The following is a 25329-nucleotide window of genomic DNA, read 5'->3' on the forward strand; positions in this document are numbered from 1 at the left end:
TCTTATTCACTTGAGTGACGATTCTTGTTTTATTTCTCTCTTTTTTTCGTTAAATTTTATTTTCTGTAATCATGCAGCAAGAGAGAATTGCAGTAATCGCACTTTCAGCGATTCGCTCAGTTTGATTGCTCTTCTCACATAACGATGAATGAACAAAAGTAATTTGCTACGTCAATTCTCATTCATATTGTTCTGTTTCGTAAAAATGCATACAAGTGTCTATTTTAAATGCATTGCATGCGACCGCCGTTGACAGTTTTAATCAATTTACGTTTATGTTACACTGCTGATATGGAATGATGAGAAAATCATCTTGCGCGCACACGATTTTTTTTCTCTCTTCATCTTCCCTTATATTTTTTTTTTAATTAATTGAATTGCAACGTTTCGATATCAATTGAATTTCTCATCGGAAAAATACGGCGATTGAAATTGCGCATTTGTACACCACAATAGTGTATTATGATTCATTTGATTCGAGCTCGTATAAATTTTTATGGAGATTGATCGAAGTAACTTCTTACAAATCTATCGTTTATTGTAAACAAATTGACATCGATTTATTTTTCGTTTGGCATGCGGTTCCATCACATTTGTCTTGACACTTTTGTATTCATTAATATAAAAAACAAAGCGAGTATTAATATGTATGCATTGTCCGTGTATCATGTTTGATTTTTTTTCTTTCTCAACTCTCCCGTTTGTATGGTTGCTATCGTGCTCATCTCTCTTTTGAACATTTTCACACATTAATCGAATTGCTGCGATGTATTGCAACATAACCAATGCACTGATTTTCATATACATAAATTAAAATGCAATGCAAAGAGACAAAATAGAAAAAAAGAATGCGAAAAAAAAGAGAAACATACTATAAAACTATGAAATATAACTATAAAGCGAAATCAATCGAAACGCTTCACCGGATTCTTTTCGCATGGATTTCAAATGAGCGCAAGTTTGAGTTTATGCATCATTTGTTCACATCGGCATCTTGTTAAGTAAGTACGATATATGTTGCATGCAATCAGCAACAACAGGTATTTTGCAGTTTGCATGCGTTTTCGTAAGACAAACTAAATCGCTAAATCCACACACATGTCCAACGTAGCACGATACACACACATACACGCAAAACATACTCGTAAGACACCAGCACGTTTAAGTACGTGCACGTTTTAGAGTGGTTCGCATTTTGATTTACCAATTTTTCTTCTCCGTTATACACAAACACCAAGTGAATACATCTTTAAAATGGACTCGAGGAAAGGACAAATATATATGGCCAATGAAGGAATGATATCAAATCACTATTTTAAGTACGATGTGATCTTTAAAATGTTTAAAAACAAACCAAAAAATCGTTTCACTCTAGCGCATATTCTCTAATGCCACATACAGAAAGTAAGTATAAATGTGACTTTACAATAGGCATTGAAGTAAACGAAGAAGAAGAAAGAAGCGAAGAGCGACGTAGCGATCGGTTTTGCTCCAACCGACCGACCGCATTGTACGACATTCCATTGACGTTCAGTTCGGTTCGATTCAGTGTGTTGCCGTTTCATTTTGTCTGTTTCTGCCACTCTTGCTCTCGCTCGCTTTATCTCTATTTCAGTTGTTGTCTCATTGATGTATAGCGTATTTGTTGTTGTTGTTATTGTTGTTGCGGCGGCGGTGGCGGCAACGACGGCGTCGAACGTGGGGATCGTTCAGAGTGTGTACGCATACAGAAATCTCAATTTTGAATGTTTATGCATTTCAGTTGAGATATGACTTTTCGAATAGTCGGACGTGTCTGACAGTGTTATTTTATTTTGTTCATTCGTTATTTCACTTGGTTTGCGATATCGACAATAAAATATAATACAATATTGTTAGTGGACAATTCAATTAATTTCTCGATCAACTCAACATTTTTCTGCGAAATTACAATTCAAAAGTGATTGATTGTGAAGAAATAAATGTTAACAATTTGAACATAATCGTAACGCACATTTGATACAGTAATATTTGTAATACAAAGAAATCAAAAGAGTAACCTGTTGCGCTGATAGTTGATACAGTGGCAAATTGAAAATCATCGAACTTGTAAACCAAAGTTTCAATTTACCGTTTTGATATGGTGAAATGTGTTATGTGAGAAAGCAAGTAAGAGACATGGTTTACATTATATTTTCTTCATTTTGATTAAGAAACGAAATCAATAATTTCTAATGTGCGGCATTCTTCTAACTTAAAGACACTTGACAATCAATCGCACGTCATTGATCGCAATTTTATCAGTTCAAGTGTTTCATTACGCGATATTCTAAGTGTCCAGTGTACGTTAAATATCAACCACAAGACAATTTTTGAACGACTGAGAATTAAAACGAATTGAAATTCTTCGAAATCATATTTTGGGGTGGCTTTGGCAAACGTTATACAATTTATATCCAAAAGCAACGTCCAACTATTAGTTTTTTTTGGGAGAGCAAAAAAAACATAAATAAACCTGAAATCCACAACAACATCGCGTTGCACTTGTTTCCACAAAGGTAAATATTTTTGCATTTTTTTTTTACTTTGAGAAAGCACTTGACAACTGGATACATAAGTCAAAATACAAACAAGCACGCACAATACACAAATATTAAATCACCTACAACTAGTCAGTCGAATAGGTATTTTAGAGAAATGTGATTTTAGCAAACATGTGACTTTCATGCCGATTTGCGATCATTACAAAGTGTTGAAGACTTGAAGTTTTATAGAAATCAACAACAATTTTTGTTTTTCCGTTGAATACACTCTTTATTTTTTTTTCGTCTCTGTTGTCGGGCCATATGAAAAACACAAGACAACAATAATAGCAATAACAACGAAAACGACATCGTATAAATCAAAAACAGCACCAACCAAAACAAAAACCGATACTATCACCAACAAGAAATGCCAAACAAACCGAAGAGCAGGAACGCACTAGACAATTGTGACAATCTACGGAGAGAGTAACCGAAATGGATGTATTATATGAATAAATGAAACAGACAACCACACATACAACACACGGTGTACATACACAACACTACAGAAGATACAAGAAATCAAAATAATAAATTGTGAAAGCGGTTTTTTCTTCTATATTCGGTTGATTTTCGTGTTTTCTTTATTTTTACTACTTAGTGGTGACTATTATATTGCTATTTCAAACCGATTGGTTTAATGGTAAATGCTTGTCGTGACACTCTATTACCCGACCATGCCATTTTTATTTTGTCGCTTTTTCTCAGTCGCTCTCTCTCTTCCTCTCTCTGCATACTGCATCAAAATTATTTGGTATGTTTTCAATCAGCGACATTTCTGCAATGAATGCAAATCTATTAAAACGGGGTACAATATCGATGGCATTTTGCTTATAAATCGGTGGTCACTGTCTCGCCGCGATTAGTTCGTTTAATACGTTCGTTTAATCGACACATATCACTTCACTTTGTATGTTTTTTTTTTCTTCTCCACAATTTCATATGAAATGCATACGTTTCCATTTAAATGGAAATGATAAACTAAAGAATGAATAAATATTTCATGCCATCATTTTTTTCTCTTTTTCATTTTCTCTTTCCGTCGCGTTTTTCTCCTTCCATCCAAACCGGCCGCACATTCATTGACTGAATCAATAATTTTTATAGAATCGCAGAGAGTCTCGTTTTATTTTCTAAGCCTTGATTTCTCGATGCTAATAGTGCAACAACAAGTATGTCACCAAATAGCAAATACATTTCATACATACAAACAGCCACAAATCATACGAAAATAATAATGATTTCCATGCGACCGAGAGAGGGAGAGAAAGAGAACGCAAATGATAGCATTAACTTGATTTGCTTGCTTCATCGCCACCGTTCATTAAGTTGTAACCGTGTATGTTTTTTCTCTCTTTTTTTTCGTTTGAAGGCTTATATAAACGTATGCACATTATGTACGACAACGCACCAACAAGAAGGTGCACAAGACATCATATTCTGATTGACCCGATGAATATTATTTTGATGCACGAATTATACAGGCCACCTAATTAAATGTGCAACATCGTGCACATTTTTGCTGCATTAAAACAATATAAAATAAAATAAAAACAAAACCATATTCACCTGCTAACTCAATTTTTACAAAAATATTGATTCACATACATTGAGTGCGAAATAATTGAGTTTAACCATTTTGGAATGTTACCAGCAAAAAATCAAGCCGAATAAATATAGCAGTAAGCCGAGATTTTCAAAGTAATCGATTAGGAAAATACATCATTCAATCAACAGAGATTCAAAATGACCCAACAACAAACCACAAAACCACACCATATAATACATACGTATAAGTAATACGATTCACAATTGTATAGTTGCGGACTGTGTTCGTCGAGTGCATATGGATATATCATAATTAATAACAATCAATAAAAGAGAACGTTCAGCGGTGCAGATTGGCTAGTATGCGAAGCACGTCAGTCAGTGTCTTTTTTTCCTCTCTATCCTCATATCATGTGTGTGTGTGTATGGAATTGGCAGACTATATACTATATTCCATGGCTTAGCACATTTAGGCAAATGTAGAAATACGAGACGTGCGATAAATGAATGAACGCGAGAGTCACCGTTTTTTTTTTCTTCTTCCTATTCCAATTCACATTTAAAAGTGTTTCGTATTGAACCGTTTGGTTTTCTCTAGCAAGTGTTTTTTTTTCTCTTTCACATTGGTTAATACGTGCAACGTTGTGATCGATTCCCCATCTATTTAGTATGTCATCGGGTATACCATGAACAGAGAAAAAAAATACACCAAGCAAAATCGTTTGGGTAACGACTTTCCTCAGACGTCAAAATGATTTGCGATCGTAGTTTCACCAAATTTTTGAATTGAAACCATCAAGCAATAAACAATTCTATTAACCAGACACCAAAGTGAAACAAAACAAAAAGCGGTTCATTTTTAGATCAAAATGTGGTCGCAATTCAATTGTATGCTGTTTTCATCGTTTCGTGCATTAAATGTATGCCCGTATAGTTACAGAAACATTTCAATCGTTCAATTTTCGATGAGCTCATAAGATTTTTGCTATTGATATGAGAAAATCCATCAAGTTCATTAATTAAGTTGAAATATTACAATAATTAAAGAGTGATAAAAAAACACGAACGCTTGACGGAATATTACACTCAAAAACTCATTTAACTGCTGTGAATGTTTTCATTAGAGCCGCTATCTTTGCTCGAATATCATTCGGTGTGTATGAATACACCGACAACAATTGGAAACAGAAAAAGATGGAACAAAACAAAAAAATTCATTTATATCAATTCGATGCTGATTTGTTGATTCTTAGTTCTCTGGCCAAACATTTCAAGCGTTCTTTATCTACTGTAGTTTTTTTTTTGTTCATTTCATCTCTCTTCATCATCATCATCGTCGTCGTCAATGATGATGAAGATTTTTATGTTAAAGTGGTTGTGCGATGTAAAAAAGGAGCTTTCAAGAACAAACGTAAAAAAATACGAGTCATTTTTTAAAGATTAAATACAAAAAAGACGCATTAATAACATTGAAATAAATTATACGCGTTTTATGCGGTAAAAGGAAAACGAAAAAGTGAAATATTTTCGAAATGTATTATTTGTGGTTGTTATTGAACAAAAAGGAGGCTGAGGAGTGTGAAGAAGTACGGGGTAAATTAGTAGAAGCTAGAAATTCACGTGCACTGACGAACAATTGGTTAATCGATTTTCGGTCAATGCACACACACTGAAAATTAATTTTTAAGAATTCTCTGAATATTCGAAGCAAACGTAATTCGGCCAAGTAAGCAACGAAACGAACGGCACATTTACAAAGGAAGATTCACTTCTCTTTCATTCTCTCTGTATTTTCCCTCTCTCCCACTCAAACACACGCACACGTATATAACCACTGTCTATGCAACAGAAAAAACAGTATCTGAAGCAGTGAAAAATCAAAATTTCAATGTGCTAGACGCAGACAAAATGGACAAAGTAAATGAGAAATGGTTCTAAAAATTGAGAGAAAGAGTAAATGGGAAAAAAAGTGATGAAAACAGCAGGTAGAATTTTGAATTTTGTGAATCCATTTTTCTTGTTCTATGAACTTACGGGTACATCGGATTTTTTTCTAGTTCTCACGCATGTTGTGCATTGACTGCGTCGTTCAGCATCATTTGGAATATCTGTTATTTTTCGTCTTCTTTACATCGGTTCATTCTTTGTTTTGCACGTTCACACCACTTTCTTTGCCATTTTTTTTTGTTACTTCAACATTTGGCTGTGATTTTCCTTGGCTTTGTTATGCTCACGTAACTGTTTAGTATTGTCTATTTGCCTGAATGTCCATAACCGAAAAAAGATGATTAGGATAGATACTTCCTATAAAAATCCTATTTGTTCTACGAACACTATCTTTTTTTTTGAGCTGTGATTTCCGTTTTAAACCGAAAAAAAAATAATTCCGTTTTACACAGAACCATATATTTACAAATCACTATTTGTGCGTTCCATCCAAGATAAACAATAATTCAAATATTGAGCATCCTATCCTTGAGAAGATAGAAAAAAAAACTATCACTCAAAAAGAATTCGAAGATAACTGGCGGGAAAATGAGTGATGGATAAGTAGACGGAACACATTTTGACTGGCACACCGGTAGTTTGTGTTTTACGGTATGTGTTCGTTGTCGCTTCGATCGCATCGAAATTGGGATTTAACGATGAGCCTCACATTCGTGCATGAAATTAAGTGCGCAAATCGACATTTTTTTTAAAATGGTTCTACTTGAGCAAATAAAGTCAATCCGATTGAATTCGATTTGTTTATTCAAACCATAGCACGATTGGACAACACAATAGGATGTTGTTTGATCAAACGAATGAAATCTTTATTCGGTTTTGATGTCTGGAATCGACGAGAAATAACATCTTACACAAATGCCCATCACGACAAACCACACCGATGTGAACGTAAAAAGACACTTGACTCGCACAATCATCGTTTTATTTTTTTTTTTTTGCAGTTGTAAAATTTATGTTTAATTTAGCCGTATGGCTGCAAATTCATCGAAGAAGTGATACGGTTGGAAGCGTGGTTTAATATCGACATTTGAAAATTACAACAACAAGAAAGAGCACACAATAATACATAATTTTAAATATTCAAGGCAAAATAATCAGAGATATATCATCAAAACGGCCAGAACAAAAACGCAAAACCATAAATTACATGCAGCACACATGTGAGTCGAATGGAATGCGCAAAATGTAGATATTTGTGTTAATTATCGCATGAAAATTGAAATAATGGGCTAAACAAAGACCAAGCCTGAAAAACTTGGAAGTCAATGATCAACTATTGAACAAAAAGACAAATTGCCGAAGAAGCGTCTCAATAAAATAATAATTTTTCCCCCCAAACATATACACGCATACACACAAGATGAAACGATAGAACGAGATGCCAACAGTGTTGCTATTGAAAACAATGAATGGTAATGATGTTCAACACCATGCCTATTTGTACACCTAAGCACCGATTTCATCCGGAATTTCAATTTTAATATTTATAAGACGAATTCGTATTTGGCATAAATTGTTGCTATAATTATATAGACTCATTTTGTGATTTGAATGAAATGTCGAAATGAACGAGACACAAAACAAAACCAACAAATAAGAGCGAATGAGATTGACGGTTCGACTAGAATAATGAAAACAACACAGACTCACAAACACACACATACCACGACGAAAACAGCATACGATCGACTCAGAGTAAATTTATTTCAAAATATATGGCAAAAAAATAATATAATATGTTGATCAACTAATCGGCGCGCGCACATTGTATGCATTGTATACATTGTGTATACACTAAGATTATTATTGAAACGCGTTTGTGCAAAATACCAATGACAACGACAACTATCACGAGTGAATAATCAATCAACATACGGCACGACACAGCTAAACAAAACAATTCCAAGTAAAGTTGAATTGTACTTGGAATCGTTTTGGAATACGTATCGTATGTGCTTTTTTTTAATGGATTGACAAACGAATATGTTTATTTTAACTCCTTCGTATCAAGGTGATTTCATTTTTTTTTTTTAAATATTCCATGTCACACCACATACACAGCGACAACAGATTAATTTGAATAATTCTTCATCGTTTTGTCTTAGACGACATTTGGATTGCATTTAGTGTAGTTTCAAATCGGCAAATAAAAGAAACAACATCGTTGCGCTTATTATTATAATTTTAACGTCTTGCATTTTAAATTAAGAAGACACCAACGTTTTGCTTCTTTCTTGAGAAAAATTCCTTTAGAACAAACGTGCAATTCAAAATCCACACAATTGTTAAGTTAATTGAATTGCCATTTGAATATTAAAATTACTATCGATTTCCAAGTAAAAAGCTGATGTGTTCACTTCGATAATAGGTATGTGATTGAATGATGACGATGAGAATCCCATCTGAAAATTTGTCACAAAAGTTTGGAATTTAATGAGTCGTTTTTTTTTTTAAATGTAGAAAACCGCGTATCAATTTTTGAAAACGGCGTTTGACCATCACAAATGACTACATTGAATGGTTTTGACGCACATGCACTTTTTTAGTATGCGATATTTTCTACAATTATTTATCGGAAGTAAGGAAATCTTTTATTAATTGAATGGAATGTACAAATTGCTTCGATTTCATTTTCTTGTTTAATTTTGACGACTTCAATGTAATTGGCAACAATGTTTTTTTTTTTTTTTTTTTCATTGTATTAAGAACAAAAACATTAAACGTTGTTCTTCCTGGTGTCATTGATTTATCGGTTACGTTCTCATTTTCCCAGACAACTATCATACTTCATATGTTTATATTCTCAGATTTAAAACATTGGAATTATGCGGCAAATGGGAAGAACTGTTTCCATTTTTCTGCCACAAAGTGGAAATTCATTTTATATCTCCATTTGAGTAAAGAAAAAGAAATTAGACGAGAGAGATAATGACGGAGAGGGAAAGAGAGTACGAGAGAAAGAAAGAAAGAAATAGAGGAATCAGAAGGTTGTGAGATTGTTGGTTATTCAATGCAGAACAAAACAAACAACAATGATGGGGCTGCTGTGTTTGTGCTAGGCACTAATATGGCAATTACATACTGTACATAATCTTGCATCATGTGAATATTGTTGACGATGTACACACTGTACAGCTCGGTTAACACATATGGAATACATTTGAGTTGTTCCATGACATAAAAAAGTCAACAATTGCCATACATAAATGCCGCGTCTGATGCGACACAGACACTATATTTTAAATAGCGCAACGCAAAGCATGTTCACCAAATTGTATTCAAATCAACGTCAAACCATCCATTTTATATATGATTATGTGATGTGCAGGTTAATATATGTAACAAGCAAATTGAGGTGTTTAGAAATTCAAGCTCTTAATAAAATTATTGGACCGATTAAGTTCGACGATGTTCTCGCATGTGAAAGAAACAGTGACGGTAGTTTTGTTGTCTCTCTGCAATTCGTAATATAGTTCTTCAATGTGATTTGTTTCCGTTCCACGATGAGCTATTATTTCATCCGATGCCATTGATAGTAACGGCTTGTGTTGACCATTTTTATTATTATTATACTTTATTTTTTTGGAAAATACAACATTAACAAACTTTGCATAATGATTTAGATTAGATTATGGATCTGTCCCGTTTAAGTATCTCATTACAAATGCACAAAGAATAAGCGAAATCGACAAACAATGGGCTAAAGAGAAATATACAAACAACGGAGAAAGAGAATAAAATGTCAGAACCAAAACACTTCTTAGGAATAATTTAAAAGCCAAATATAAAAAGAGTGTGTATGCGCGCACGCGGAAATGATAGAACGGCGAAATAACAGCCAAATTATAACGGATTTTATTTCACCAAGTCTATATTCAGCGCTTGAAAGCATACATTCTCGAGTATATTAAATGCCGCGATCATTGAGCTCACTGAATTGAGGCAAACCGCGACAACTTTTCCAGACAGCTTATGTGTGTACTGTGTGTTGCTCTGTGTGTATAGAAACACTTTTATGTATGGATGCATGGCCGAATGACTTAAAAAAATCTACCTGCCAAAAAAAGAGAATGCGCGCGCAAGTGTGCGGTTTAACACAAATCAGTCGATTTTGACAATTTAATAATCGACTTAGGTTCTATTTGTTTTCTGATTTCACAGCGAATTCGCTTGCTCTCTGTCTCTACCTCTCTTTCCTTAACTCGTCTACCTTTTCATACAAGTTCTGTCATACGCAATTAATCATTAAATTGCCCACGCGAGAGACAAAGTGAGAGAGAGAGAGAGAGAGAGAGAGAGAGAGCAAAAGGGAGATTCCGCATTAAAAGAATTGTATGCGCGCTAATTCTATTAAATCCATTTGGAATATGACAAAACGACTTAACACAATCTGTCGTATCGTGAGCGTGAACGTGCGCCAAAACCTGAATTGCTATTGAATATGTGATATTCAAGTATTCACTAACAATCTAGCAATTTAATCTGTTTCTCGCGATATTTCGTGTATTACACCTTTATATACAGACAGAGGCAAAACAAGTGTGTTTGGAAATTGACTGCGTACGGTATGCATTGCCTGGATGGTTAAATCTAAAAATGGCAATCGTGTTGAAAATCGCAAAGAATCATCATGAGAAATCTCGAATAATAATAAAATAAAAAGTCCAAAGCATTTCAGCAAATAATCATTTTGCTGAAGGAAAACCGTTGGTTTGTCTCCTTTTTCAATGGATTCGCATTCAATGTAGTTATTGTATAGCAACCAACAATTTACAAAAACTGTGTAGTCTTGGAAGAATTTCAACGTAATCAATGGAAGAGAACACCGAATGATAAATCATCGAGAGAATGATTTAATGAATACAATAATCGAATTGCGTTGGCTATTAAGAGAACATCAAGAACTTTTACATATTTAATTGTAAGTAGAGTGACCACCCACGAAACCAAATACCTTGCATGAATGTTGGATCTTGTTTCACAGCATTTTTGATTTTATGCGCATATGACATGCCGATTCAGTTTTGAATGTTACGCTAATATATTGATTATTTCTGCTCCCCCCTCTCTCTCTTCCGTTTCCAGCTTACTTTTTTTGCTATCTGAATTTACAACTTAACAGAGATATTATTATTATTTTTTTTGCTCGTTCATTTATTGCAAATGACAGCCATGTGCAATGTAAAGACTTTCGGTTGAAAACAAATGTTAATTTTTTCTATTCTTTATTTTTTTTCCACCTTTATAAACAAGAGCTGTTGCACATTTCTCAATTCATTTTTTTCTACATCATTTCAAATAGCAAACATTCGGTCGATGAAGAGAGAATGCGCATTGCAATTTTCAGTCCTTTCACTATTCCGGAGAGTGAGTGCTCGTAAATTAGTGTATATTGTTGTGGAATTCAATTGAAAGCAACATAGTTCGATGTTTACCGTAACGGTAACATTAATTAACCAGAGTCGATGGGGAATATTGCTGTTTCTAACGAGCTCAAGAACATAGAGCCTAGATCGATCTTGCCTCTAATTACAGTGAGCTCGCATGCCGAGATCCATTGTAATTAGATTGATCCATGTAATTGCATAACTAGCAGGAATTTCATTGCGTGTGCGAAAATATTTAAACGAACTAGTTTCAAGTTTAATTCTATCTTGTCATTAAATCATAAAAATTGTATTAATCATAATGAAAGAATGTAATCGATTATAATCGATAAGAGGCAAAAAAGTACAACAACAACAACAACCTTACATCGATTTTACTAATCGCCGCGGAACGATGATGACAACGACAAAAGAGTAAAAGTGCTTGTTTTCTCAGCGACAAAGAAAAAACCAGCACATAACATTGTTCATGTTCCGCATTTTTCTGGTATGATATCATCTGTGCAAATCGCCAATGAAATGCATTTTCGGATAAGTCGCCAACCGAACAATTACAAACATCCAACCACAATATTCACGCATTTAAATTGAATACGAGAAGAAGAAAAAATGTATCTGACCCAGATATTCACCTGTAAACAATTTTAAGGTCCAGAAGTACTATAAAAAATCGGAGTTTAGTCATGCAATCACATTCAATGAAACCGTTTTGTGTGCTTATGTGTATTTCGTTTGTTCGTTCGTTCAATCTTTTTTTTTCTATATCGATATACTCGTGACACACTGAAAGGAATGGTTTAGCATTATTTATCGACTGATGCAATGCAATAAGATTCGCACCACTTAAGTTGTTGGAATGCTCAAAAAATGCATTGAAGTTGCTATCTAACATATTTGCACGTAACAAAAAACCCATAACCCATATAAGAAAGAGAAAAAAAACTATAAATATAAAAGGCACGTGATGATTATGCACTTTTAATGCATGAAATCCATGCCCGAAGAACGAATATTGTGGCGACAACAGAGAGACAGAGAAATATATATATATGAAAAAAGATGAACGAGCAAAACATATCGAAAAGTCGATTCATGAATGCAATTGCTTTGAATTATGCCATCATGTTAACCGCGTCACGACATTTGTAAGCATTTTGTTGTTGAACTATTCGGTGCATCTTTTGATGATTTTATATGAATGCTGTTTACCTCCATCCGGCGTAAATTCTTCGTTGGCTTTTTAAATTAATTTTATGATCATTTCCACGTATACATGTCATGCTCATTTGCACAATATTGCATTGAGTACAGTTTTATTTGATATTTAAATTGAAATAAAGTGAAACAAAATGGAAAGAGAGTGAATGAGAGAGCGTGAGTGTGAAAATAAATAGTGAGAGCTTTTAACAGGTGTGCCAAATATGCTAATGATGATTAATAATCCAAAAGTCACACATTGCAATCGTTTAATGAGATCATAAAGTGTAGCTACTGTGGTTGAAAATACTGCTCAATGGAAAGCAATGACATGACATACAATGTTTGTACAAATTGCAATCGTAAAAACAAAGACGACGATGAAATGTTTTCCAAGGTTGTTAGAGGTCAGCCCGTTGCATTTCTGGAATTGTACACCGTACACCGAGTGTACGTATCTTATCACTTTTAATTTGGTATTTAAATCACAACATGTGAATTGGCGGGTGTGGTTGCCCGTATCGTACAGTCCACTTGCAACTGCATCTGAATCCTGCATTGTGTGTGTGTGTGTGCGTACAGCAAACCTAAACTGCTACATTTTACGGAGGGGCAAGTGACCAACGATGAACGCCAGATAACAGAATAAGAAAAAGAAGAAGAGGAAAAGATAGAATTTGCGACACGACACCATCATCGTGACAGTCGACATAACAAACATCAAAAATGAAAACGATATTACGATTATGCAGTTTTCAGTGTATGTGTCGATTTTTGCGCAAATATTAAGCGGTATATATGTTAATGCGCGGCGAATTATTATATTTTCTTCTTTTTTTTTTGCTGAACATTGACGGTAAGGCGATAATACGAGAATGTTCAGCAAGGCGAAGTAAACGACAAATAATGATAGTTATTAATGATGATGATCTTTACTTTGTTTCACAGAGTGTGTGCCTGATGCTACATGATGGCATCCAATTAAAATCATACACATACATACAATTTATTCAGCTCTTTTATATCAAACACATTTAATCGAATCAAATCGATGTGCAACAACGAAAATAATCATCGATATAATGTTATAAATGATGAAGAAGAGGAGCACATAGGTCAAAAAAATAAGAAGGCAAAAAGTGAAATACACAATTTGGAACCAAATACTGCCAAGCGATAATATTAATTCTTCATTAATCTTGGTACGATGGTAAGTGTTGGTGAGCATACACGACGTTTTCTTTCCCCGTTCAAGTTTCAGTTTAATGGCAACAACAAAAAGAGCATTTATTATATGCGCATGAAATAAAAATAGAGGCGTATGCCAACAATTATTTGTAACGGTTTTTAACATTGAAACAGCCTCACTTCACTTTAGCTTGAACACATATGAATTGGCAAGCAATGGAATCCGGCTTTACCACAATATATACATGAATTATGGCTGAAAACAAACTTTTATTTCGATTCAGTTCTTCGCCAAATCTCCAAACACATGCACATAATAGGAGAGGAGAGACAGAGAGAGTACACATATGTATGTATTGCATATATCTAACACTTGTCCAACTATATTCACATGACATCGAAGTCATTCATCGAATGAAAAGATGACATCATTTCGATCGTTTTCAATCGCTTCCACGCAGACATCTACTTTTCTATACTGAGAAGTAGCCGTGCGCATTGGTAATACTTTGATTGATGAAAGATTTCCGTGTGGCATAGAACAGTCGAAAGTTTTCATTGTCATTATGACTTTTCAAAACGATTTATTTGTGCTTTGATAACATAACTTGAAATGGTTGTATGCAACGACATCGATAGCAACAATAACAACAACAACAACAACAGCAGCAGCCTGAACATGAGCGTAAGAGTGAGGCCGACGTGCAACCGAATACATAAAACCTGTTGCATTTCCATTGAATTCAGACAGTGCGCGTTCTTGTCCCAGTATATTGAATTGCGATAAATGTTTAACGAGTTATTTATCAATTTCAATCTGTTTCTCTCTTCCTCTCGCCTTTTATACGGCATTTCATTGTCACTTCCGTTACATCGGCTCTCGATTATTGTGGTGGATGGCTGGCTAGCTGGCAGATATGAATGGGCAATTCACCTTCTTTAACATGATGATCGTTTCGATGCAATTGTAGATGTGCATGTGTATTTGTGAGTACAGTCTTCACGAATAGTGCAGTTGGACAATTATTCGAGCAAAGATTTCATTCACAACGTTCCTTATGTATATAATATGTATAACATATATCACAACCATATATATTTCAAGAATATCTCCTTTGTTGTCAATTCAGAACAAAGAGGAACATAAACGAATAATTCCTATTTTCCTACCTCGGGCCACTCACTCAAGGGAATCGATCGGTGCTGTATTTCATATAAATCTAGATGTTGATCTGTTACGTTCGACTGTAAGCGGCTGCAAAATAAAAATCCAATTTGGATAGAACATGACTTGCATTACTCAATTGCATCACATATTCCAATTTATGACAAGCGAAAAAAAGAGAAAGAATAAGTGAATCGAAATAATACATGCTCTTTCTTCATCATTCGAAAAACTTTTTGGTTGATGGAAAATCAATTCTGTAAATTCAAACAAATTTTGTTGTTGTTGTTGTTTAATTTTCTTTTGATGCGGCACATCAAGCAATCAATGTACAACGTCATATGCAATTAAATTCATAAAATCAACAATGTTGGAATGCTTTTGAGCCGATGCACATCCCATCGAAGAGTGATGATACTTGAATTAGTTGGTTGGCTTCTTCGAACAAAAGTCAAAGTCGCCTGATTATCGTACTTATATCTCTCAATTATGTTTACTACCATTTAAAGACCTCAAATTGGAGTTCAGAGAGCACATCATTGCTATTTGTTCTATAAAATCGATCGGCTGTTCTCTACTTCTTACGAATAATAACGAAATAAAACAAAGAACCACAAAGAAACTACAGCGCAGCACATAATAAAAAGATCGAACGACACGACACGATAACTCTTATGGTTTATTGCATTTCGCTCTATTCCAGCCCATTCCATCCATTTTAGGCATTGTGCGCGTGTGTGGCATCATTTATTCATATCAGTTCATCCCATTGATATTTATTGATCTCTTCAGTGCACATGAAAATGGTTAAATGCTCAATCTTTCTTTATTCGCTTCGGATCTTCTCTCACATGTACTTTCAATTATTTCTGTTGGCCACACCGTAATGTTGTTAATGCAATATATCCGCATTATATAGATCGCGCATCGAACTAGAGAAAATAACTTGCGCTTCAATAAACAAACAAGTGAAGAGACGCCATTGAATATGTAGAATGCATCATGTCACATACACATCAATGACTTAGAACATGCCTTAATTGAAATTTATTTCGACAAAATGATTATACGGCAATTGAAAGGATGCATGTCTTATGTTTTCATATTTGTTTGCCATTTACTCAAAAAGGATCTAATGAATTCATTTATGGTAGGCATCAAGTTTTTATTTTCATTTCAATCCAATTCAGGCATTCATTAGCAATTCCGTGATAAAAACGAATCGACTTTGTTAATACTGAGTGTATTACAGTCGATACAATGTTTTTGTGTTCCATAAAATGCATTTCGCAAAACAAATTTGAATGAGAAAAAAAAGACACCAAAAACACATAAATTCGTTGCATGTTCAGCAGAAATTGTTTCGACTTTTTTTTTGCTGGCAATAGTATTGGGAACAACAACATGACCACATTAAAAACGCTGATGTCTCAGTTAAGTGTGAATTTACATATAAGCAAACATCATTGATTTTGTTAGCTGAATTAAATAGAGAGAGAGAAAGAGATAAAAAAAACCTGACGAAATCCATTGTGAGTGAATAGAGATTTGCTTGTCCTGAGATTCGTCCAAATAAGGCTTTAGCTAATGGTAAAATGCTGAATTTTCCATAATTATCTGATACATAGGAGAAAAAAAATTCATACACACACAACAAAAATAGAAATATCAACACAAGAAATATCACCAATTTCAAATCGACATATCGAAAGAACCAAAATGGAAACGACACTTGTTGCCATACTTTGAATATCTAGAAAAACAGGTTTACCATTCATTCACATTTGGCAACACGTTTTTTATCTTTCATTCTATTCAACAGAAAACTTTTTGATTCAAGTGATGGTAAGCTGTGTTTAACACACACACAAACTCAATCCAAAGTTGAAAGCGTTGATTTTTGGAAATAAATATCAACATCGATATCAGTTGTAAAAAAAAGAAAATCGTGATTTCTACTGATGGCAGCTACAAAACAAATAACATATGCATGTATAAAAAAAGCGAAATTAAGCCAAGAGCTAGAATGACGCCACTGTTGATTGATTTTAATTCAATTTTATTTTCCATTTGTTATCAAGTCTTTCTATTTAAAGTGTAGATTAAAAACCCATCACACACTGAGAGTGCAAACAGTGAATATCAATCCAAAATTAGTAGCTCGGAACAGCTTTTTTTTTTCTTACTTTCGTAGTCTTGTTTCTCACACGTATATTCAAAAAACAAAACCAAAGGCAAAGAAAAAAAAATGCACGGCTCATTGTTTGCACATCATTCAGAGAAACGAATTTGGTTGTCACCGTTCCAACTTGATGACATTTTAAAGTCATTCAGTCGTTCGTCTTACTTTTGATATGAAAATTGAAATCGTTTTATTTGCAACTTGTTGCAATTATCGCATAGAACTTCCCATGCATCTGTTTGAAAATTATTCGCCTTGAACGTTTTAATAGAGCGAAAAAAAAATATATTTGCCCAGAGGCATAAGCGCTATATTTAGTTTTGCTTAGTCGTTCGTTTATGTACAATTGGAAAATGTATACGAAGCAGCAGAAGCAGCGGCAGCAACAACAATGAAAAATGAATATAAATTAGTAAATTTATGGTAAAGTGTGCTCTTTTTGCAATGACCAGAAAAACATCGTTAGTGCTAGTTGGTATAACAAACCATGTTTTCAAGTGTGTTTTTATATATAATTCATCGTGTTAGTGGTTTAGTTATTCGATTGCATTGAAGTAGAAGAATTAACGATTTTTTTCTAAAAAAAAACGATGGCAAGAGGAAAAATGCACACCGAAACAAGTCTTGCATTTAGACTTCCATTGGGCTGAAGTGCGCCGAGAGTGAACGACATATTTCATGTATCTGAAATCAGAGGTGGATGAAGGCAGAAGACTCCTTTGGGTGCTGCGAATTATTGCCCACCAATACCGCTGATGTGGCACGATAAAAAGCATTTGATAAAGTGCAATGAATGCGCTCTCATTATGATAAATGGAACTGAAGCAAAGTTCAAAGATTTATTGCATTCATCGTTAAGTCACTATCATTTTCACCGACGGAATTTCTCGCTCGATTCCATCTAGAAAATATTCGTTCTCATCTTATTTCAACCAACAACAACAAAAAAAAAAAACAAAAAAAAAATTAAAAGTTAGCTATCTTCCAACTACGCGCTGCGCTGTCTGTTTTGTCCATCTCTTTGATGAAAACGAACGAATGAAAAAAAAACACTATGTATTTAATAATAATAGGCATTTCAGGATAAACAAGAAGTGACAACAACTAACTAGCCAAAGAAAGACTGAACATGAAAACTGTCCGATGAAAAACGAACGAATAAAAAAAAGTGTAATACGTCAAAGCCGTTCATGACTTGATAATAATCGATTCTGAAACCATAATAAATAAATTATCGGACCTCTTGACAATTCCAACTTATTCTTTGAGCTTCGGTTCATTTCGTTGTGGATATTACATTATTCGCCATCAAGTTTGATTGCACAAGGAGTACATTGTCCTGTAATGCATCAGTCAATTATCATTTTGACGAGTGAATACCCTATGCACATGGATGCAATGTGATGTACCACAACATTTTCAGCTGCTCGCTAAACATCATATAATTATCATCATTTTTGACGAACAAAAAAAATACATACGGCTAAGATTTTCATGGACACACTTGACAAAATGAGTGAAGAAAAAAAAGTATGATTACACACACACACCAACAAAACAAAACAAAATTCACAGCATTTTCGTGAGTTGTGAAGAACGAACTAAAAAAAATATTTTGTTTACTTCGATTCGAATGAAGCCGAAATCCGCCATTCAGAATTTATAAAATGGATAAAATCATGGTTCAAAATTGTCGGATTAAAATCACTTTGAATTGCCGATACATAAAATATCTTGCGTCTCGTTCATTCTCTCTCATTCATTGTTCACATGAAACGTTCTCTCAATCTTCTTTGTTAACGTTTTTGACGGTTAATTTCAGGTTTTTGGCGTCTGAATTCGAATTAAATATACAGAGAGAGAGAGAGAGAGAGAGAGAGAGAGAAAATTCAATTTTAGTCTCTTCAATTCTGATTTATATAGTTTTGGTGAGTGCGACAAAGCGGCAAACATTTAACGGCCAGCCTCTTCATCGCTTACGACAAAAAATGCAAATATTTTATTCAGTTTTGACTAAACTGAATAAATATTATACAGGAAAACATGAAAAATAAACAAAGATAAACTATTCATATTAGTATGACGTTAGAATTTGTTGCTCCAAAATGCTAGTATCGAGAACGTTGTAGATTATGATTTGGCAGTGTACGCGAAATACTTTGACGTCATTTGTGTTGTTGTGTATTTTTTTTTAAATATTCGTAATCCAAACAGAATTGGACAGTAAACATGAGCGTCCGAAAGAAGTACGTGCCAATGCAAATAAAGGATTTATTTTTAAAACGAAACATGTCAAAAGAGTAAATAAGCACCGTATTTTGAGTACTCAAAAAAATGTGCAAATGTGCGTGGTGCGCCCACTTTCCAGCACAAAGAATTTTTTTTTTTTAATAAAAACATACAAACACATGCACAAAACTAATTCCAACGAAGCGAATTATTTTCAATTCACGCAATCGATAAATATCATTTCAATTCAAAAAAATTTATTGAATTTATAACGAATTCAAATAAGTGGCTTTAAATCCATTTTGCATTCACAAGTACACACACATGTCATTCTGGTTGAAACTGCATAACATTTGTGTACGAAATGAGGCAGAAAATAAAAATTGCACGGCACAGGTTCCTTTAAGGCATTACGTCATTCAAATAAATGAGAGAAAAAACGTAAGTTAATAAATCAAAGTAATCGTCAACAGTTCATGACTTGGACTCTTGGAATTATTCTCCATTTGCCAATGTATTTGATGAACAAAAGCCCAAACAACAACAAAAATCGCTATTTAACGTAACGAAACGAAACAAAAAATACATACATATATAGCATATTGAAATGGGATGACTAATCGTCGTTACAAAGAAAATGTCGAATGGCAAAAATACAACACCTCGCCAACATTAACACTCTTTCGCATGTTTACCATTTCGGTAATGGTTGTTTTATTGATGAGGTGTTGCATTTACAGTTTCTTTTTTTAGGAAGTTTTCGAATGACAGTGGCTCAAAGTGAAAATAATCATCATGATACTTGGTGTGTATGTGTGTATAGAAAAAAAAGAACTTATGTGCATGACAAACTTGAAATATGAAATAATTGTGCCACTTTGTGTCTATGTATGAAGTTTCTTTTTTTTCTTTTGTTTTCAAGCGATTGTCGTTGTGCATTCAATGAGATGGTAAAAATGGGTTAAATTCGTTCTGCAATTCAATTAAATTGATTTGCACTGATGACATCAGCTGAAAATATGTATTTCGACAGTTTCCTATTTTAATCGATTCACAACACCTTTTTGAACCGAGATCCTGTGTCTGAACTCATTATTTATTAATTAAAAATGGTAAATATAAATTGCATTTAAACAAGAATAAAAAAATGGTTCTGTTTTCGTGATTTTGCGATAATGAACTCCATCGTTTTCTTCGCAGAACTTAATAACTGTTACACGAGTGTGGGCAGTCATTGTTGTTGCCAAGCCACCCAGTGAAATGAACTATTACGGCGATTCGGTCAATTAGCATCATTTTTGGAAGAAATGAATAATAATTTTGAGCCAAAATAACACAACAAAACAACCAATTTGCAAAAAGAAGAAGAAATAATAACGATGTATGTGGATATATGCACACCAAATACATTGTATTGAGAGAACAAACTGAACAAAGGACTGTTTGAAATGAAAAGAACAATGAATGTAGTGTGATATTTGTAAAATGTATTTGCTTAAAGAGAATGGGTGTCTGTCTGTTTTTTTTCTTCGTTGTTTTGGAATACTTATCTGTCGATTGATTGAATTCTTCCGAAAACACATTAACTTGTAATCATTTGCAATTATCTTTACGTATTCTTTTTTTCCATCATCGTCTTCTTTATTTAATGATAAATTCCGTCAATAATTTGGAATTTATTCGAAGAAAAAAAAATTTCTTTCAAAATAAATTAGCAAATAGAATGCAAGAAATATTTTATGTGGTAAATAAAATTTCGTATGCCCCAATGATGTTGGGCGTGAAAAAAAAAATGTAGTAAATACTTGTATTTCGATGAAATGTTGGCTTATAAGAAAAGACAAAAAAAAAAAATAACACATCTGGCCAAATTTGTTTACATTTCAATAAAAACATATACTTTGGTATATAGTATGTTGATTTAACTGTTCTAATCATGTTTCCATAGACGTTATTATTATTATTCCGATATTAAATGCCATTGAAAGGAAATCTAAACAATTCAAGCTATTCAGCTAAATGGTCGGCGCCATTTCAATTAATCGAAGTGCAAATTTCGTTTCGATCAAGAAAGTATCGGGTCAATTTAATTATTTTAATTTTTGCAATCCATTTCGTAATGGTTGGTGAAGAGAGAAAAAAAGAACAACAAGAAAATAATAATAATCGATAAGCAAATGAACAATAAAACACAACAATGAAGAAATAACTTTGCGCAAACGTGATTTTTTCACGCATTCAATTGACTAACTGAAAATTTTATATACGCAATGAAAGCACTTGTTCAAACAAAATAAATACTACGCGCACACACAGCTGATTGCATGGCATAGACTTATTCGAGTCACACAGTTTGCCCGAATATTCTCTATTTAATAATAAAATCCATTTAAAATATCAAATCAAAGTCAAGGATTGCTTCACGATATCGCATTGTTCGTACTTTCTATCATTGATCATGATCAAAAATGAGTAAGTTTGAAAAAATGTGATTGTTGTTGTTGAAATATTGTACGCGCAATGCGAGTAGTTATGAAAACAGCGCCAAAGTGAGTTCCGACGGTTGTTTGCGACATTATGATGCTACGCTTATTGACACATTACAATGTGCTATTAGTTGTAATCATGATAAACCAGTAATTGACTCACACTCTATTCAATTGTTGTGCCTTGTTTTTACATTTCGGTTGATTTTATTTAAGCGATATCTTGGTGTACATTTTCAAGCGTAATTTTTGATTTTTTTTTTTTTTTTTTTTTTGTAACATTGTGAGTTTTGTAAAATTGACAAACGATGAAGAATTTCTATGATTGAGACTTTCTCAATTTGAAATGGCATGTAAACATCAAGTGTCTATCAATCGAATGACTCACAGCAACGACAAAAAGATAACGAAGATGAAAAAAAGAGTCGTCGACAAGTTGCATATTGCATCCATCGACTGGAATAAGTTCGCCATAGTAATTGATCTAATTGCTGCTTTCTTCTTCTAATTCAATAATAGTTCGTGTTTGTATATGTTGTCTTTGTGTGCTGTTGTTGTCGTTTTTCCTTGGCTGCTTTTTCGCGAGTGCAAGATTAGCAGTTATTACGTCGTTATTGCATACCTGAAGGAGATGCCGGTAGCCAAACGGCATCAGTTGATCACATTTGCTACATTGAACATATAATCGCTTAGACATTACACTGGTTGTTACTAATTCAAAATTCCAAAATCGATTTCGTTCGAATGGCGAATGTGAACAAAAAAAAACGTTATTTTTTTTAATGAAATTGAAAACCGCTTTCTTTCTTCATATTTTCAGAGAGTCCATGTGCAGTCATTTCAACACAAATTGATTCGGTGTACAAATTTGTTTGGAAAAAAAAAAAATTTGTACTTGATGTTCATCGTTTTTGTTTTCTCGTCTTGTTGTTCGGAGCGTGTATGAGCCGGGATTATTATTACTTTTTTTTCTCGCACTGAATTGATAAATGTAAGTGTTTATGCTTAGTACTATTTGACATTTACAAGTCGAGAAATAAACAATAAAATAGAAATCATTTGGAAAAGTGGCGAGAGGAGAGTTAGAAAGATAGATAGGCGAAGAAAAATAAAATAGAGTTATCGTTGGCAATTTAAAAATATAAACGGCAGCACGCATACGGGGACTGACTTATATGTACGTGAACAAATTTTTGCCGCCAATGATTTCATTGGAGTGAGTTCGCAATTGTAACCGCACAGCGCACATGGCTCACTCGAATGCGCAATGTGCTTGTTGCTCCACTACTATTGATGCTGTTGCTGCTGCTGCAACAACAACAAAAATTAATGATCGTTGTTACTGCTACAATTTTAGAAAATTTCAACGCTGATGGCAATCCGTAAAGCCACCATAAACATATCGTATGCCATAGTCCGTCTCTCTCTCTTTCTTTCTCTCTCTATCTATTCATTACATACTATCAAAACCGAACGCTAATTATGTGCCCAGGCGAAATGTACGCGTTTCACTGGGTCCGTGCAATTATATCAATATAATTGCAATTTAAGACGAACGTATTATTTTTTGCCGTTATGACGAAAGTGTTTATAGTGAAAGATCTACTTCGATTTTTGTTTTTCTTCGATTCCGTTGCCATTCAAAGGTATTTCGCTGCATGCCATTTTGACGTTTGTTAGAAAATCCATGGCCACTTATATATGGAATTGAGAGAAGCGAGAAAAAAAAAGTAGAATGGAATGTGAAATGATACCGCCCTTTATATTTGCCCGATCAACATGCATATACATGTTGTAATGCACATTCGAATAGAATTAGCTAGGCATCAATGGCAACCACTTTCATACACTCTGTGTTTTTTTGTCGCTTCTCTCTCTCTTTCTATCTCAATCACTCGCTTTCTGTCGTCAAATGATGCCAACTTCTGTTTCGATCGGTTGGACATTTTTGTTCTTTCAATTTGATGATTTTGGTATGTGAATTTTAGAAGATGAAATGAATCGAGTTTGTGAGGCGCTTCGCATTCTTTTGAACGGGCGATCTCACGTCCTGTCTTGAATATTCTTTTCATTGATGCTTGATGATGTGTCCAATCATTCACGATTCACATTTTCACTGTTTCATCAACTCCAAAAAAACAACAACATAGAATTGAAACAATTAAATTCTGTGCTGGCATCTCTGCATCGCGAGCCGAATGCGCTTACGTGCATACCAAAAAAGATAACAAAAAAAAATACATACACACACTCAAACACACGCACAAAACAAAACAATCAAAGCGAACATGTTTGAATTGACCTGATGCTTGTAATCAATCTCAATCATGCAGCCAAAAACTCTCGTGCCGGCATATTCCAAATGCAATGAAATGTGTTTTCTTCGTATTCTTCGGAGTTTTTTTTTTCATTTGGAAATAAAAACCAGCAGACGGAGAGAAAAAAAATCCAAGTGCACGGAAGAAATATATTTAGTTGATGCACAATCAAGTTAAAAATCAGAAATCCAGCGATGTGTTAAAATCGTTTTCGTTGAATTTAAAGAGTGAGAGAGAGTAAAAAAACCGAAGAGAAAGAACATACACGAAAACATGCGCAACAAGTCGGCATTGTCGATAGAATCATATGTACCCTGACTGACTATTCGTAAACAATTTTGATTCTCATTTAACGGAAGGTTCCGTTATTAACATGAATTTGTTTCAGACAATATATTGAACTAACTGGTCATTTGAGCTGACAGTACGTTAGCCAGCTAAATGGACTAAAACAATACAAGTTATTGTTTTAATGAACAATCACTGCTATTAAAACAAGAAAAGTGATTCATCATTAAAACAATAACGTCTATTGTTTTAGCCCATTTAGCTGGCTAACGTACTGTCAGCTCAACTGACCAGTTAGTTAAATATATTGTCTGATTTGTTTATTCTTTATTCGGCCATCTACCGGTCGAATGTGATCATAAATTATCCAGATTTTCGTTCTTATTGTTTTTTTTTTATTCTTTTTGGTTTTTGTTTTGTGTTCGCCTTTGCCGTGTAGAAAAATTATTTCAATTTAAGCGAATCCGATGGGTTTCTGGTAATGATAAAGTTGATGTACCTCGCACTTTGAATTTATGACTGAATGATTTTGGAATTTTAACAATTCCCTTTTTGAACTTTCCGCGTAGCAATCAAGTCATAAAATTCTCTCTCATTGTGCGTTTCTCTCTCGCTCTTGATTCTTTCGGCTTCATCATCTCGTTGCCTGCGTACAATGTATACATTAACCGGCGTTACCTGCGTTCAAAATCGAAAACATATTCTATCGCATCCCCAATTATATTTATTTAGGGCCTGTGTTTCCAAAAAAAATAATATATGTATACAAT

General features: G+C 33.9%; 1 protein-coding gene across 3 annotated transcripts in view; it reads left to right on the plus strand.

Annotated features, from left to right (window-relative positions):
• The first annotated feature begins 1777 nt into the window (after nucleotides 1-1777).
• The window catches only part of LOC116344106 (rho GTPase-activating protein conundrum-like), a 43456-nt gene continuing 19904 nt past the window's right edge, over nucleotides 1778-25329 (plus strand). For 2 of the 3 annotated variants that reach the window (XM_031772526.1, XM_031772520.1), the window contains exons 1-2: nucleotides 1778-2537; nucleotides 22774-22944. The gene's annotated coding sequence lies outside the window, so the exon portion shown is untranslated. The remainder of the gene's footprint in view (nucleotides 2538-22773; nucleotides 22945-25329) is intronic. The other variant, XM_031772534.1, reaches the window with a different exon arrangement.

This window comes from Contarinia nasturtii, unplaced genomic scaffold (assembly GCF_009176525.2).
Source record: "Contarinia nasturtii isolate CC-2019 unplaced genomic scaffold, AAFC_CNas_1.1 Cnas_scaffold_129, whole genome shotgun sequence".
Lineage (NCBI taxonomy): Eukaryota > Metazoa > Arthropoda > Insecta > Diptera > Cecidomyiidae > Contarinia > Contarinia nasturtii.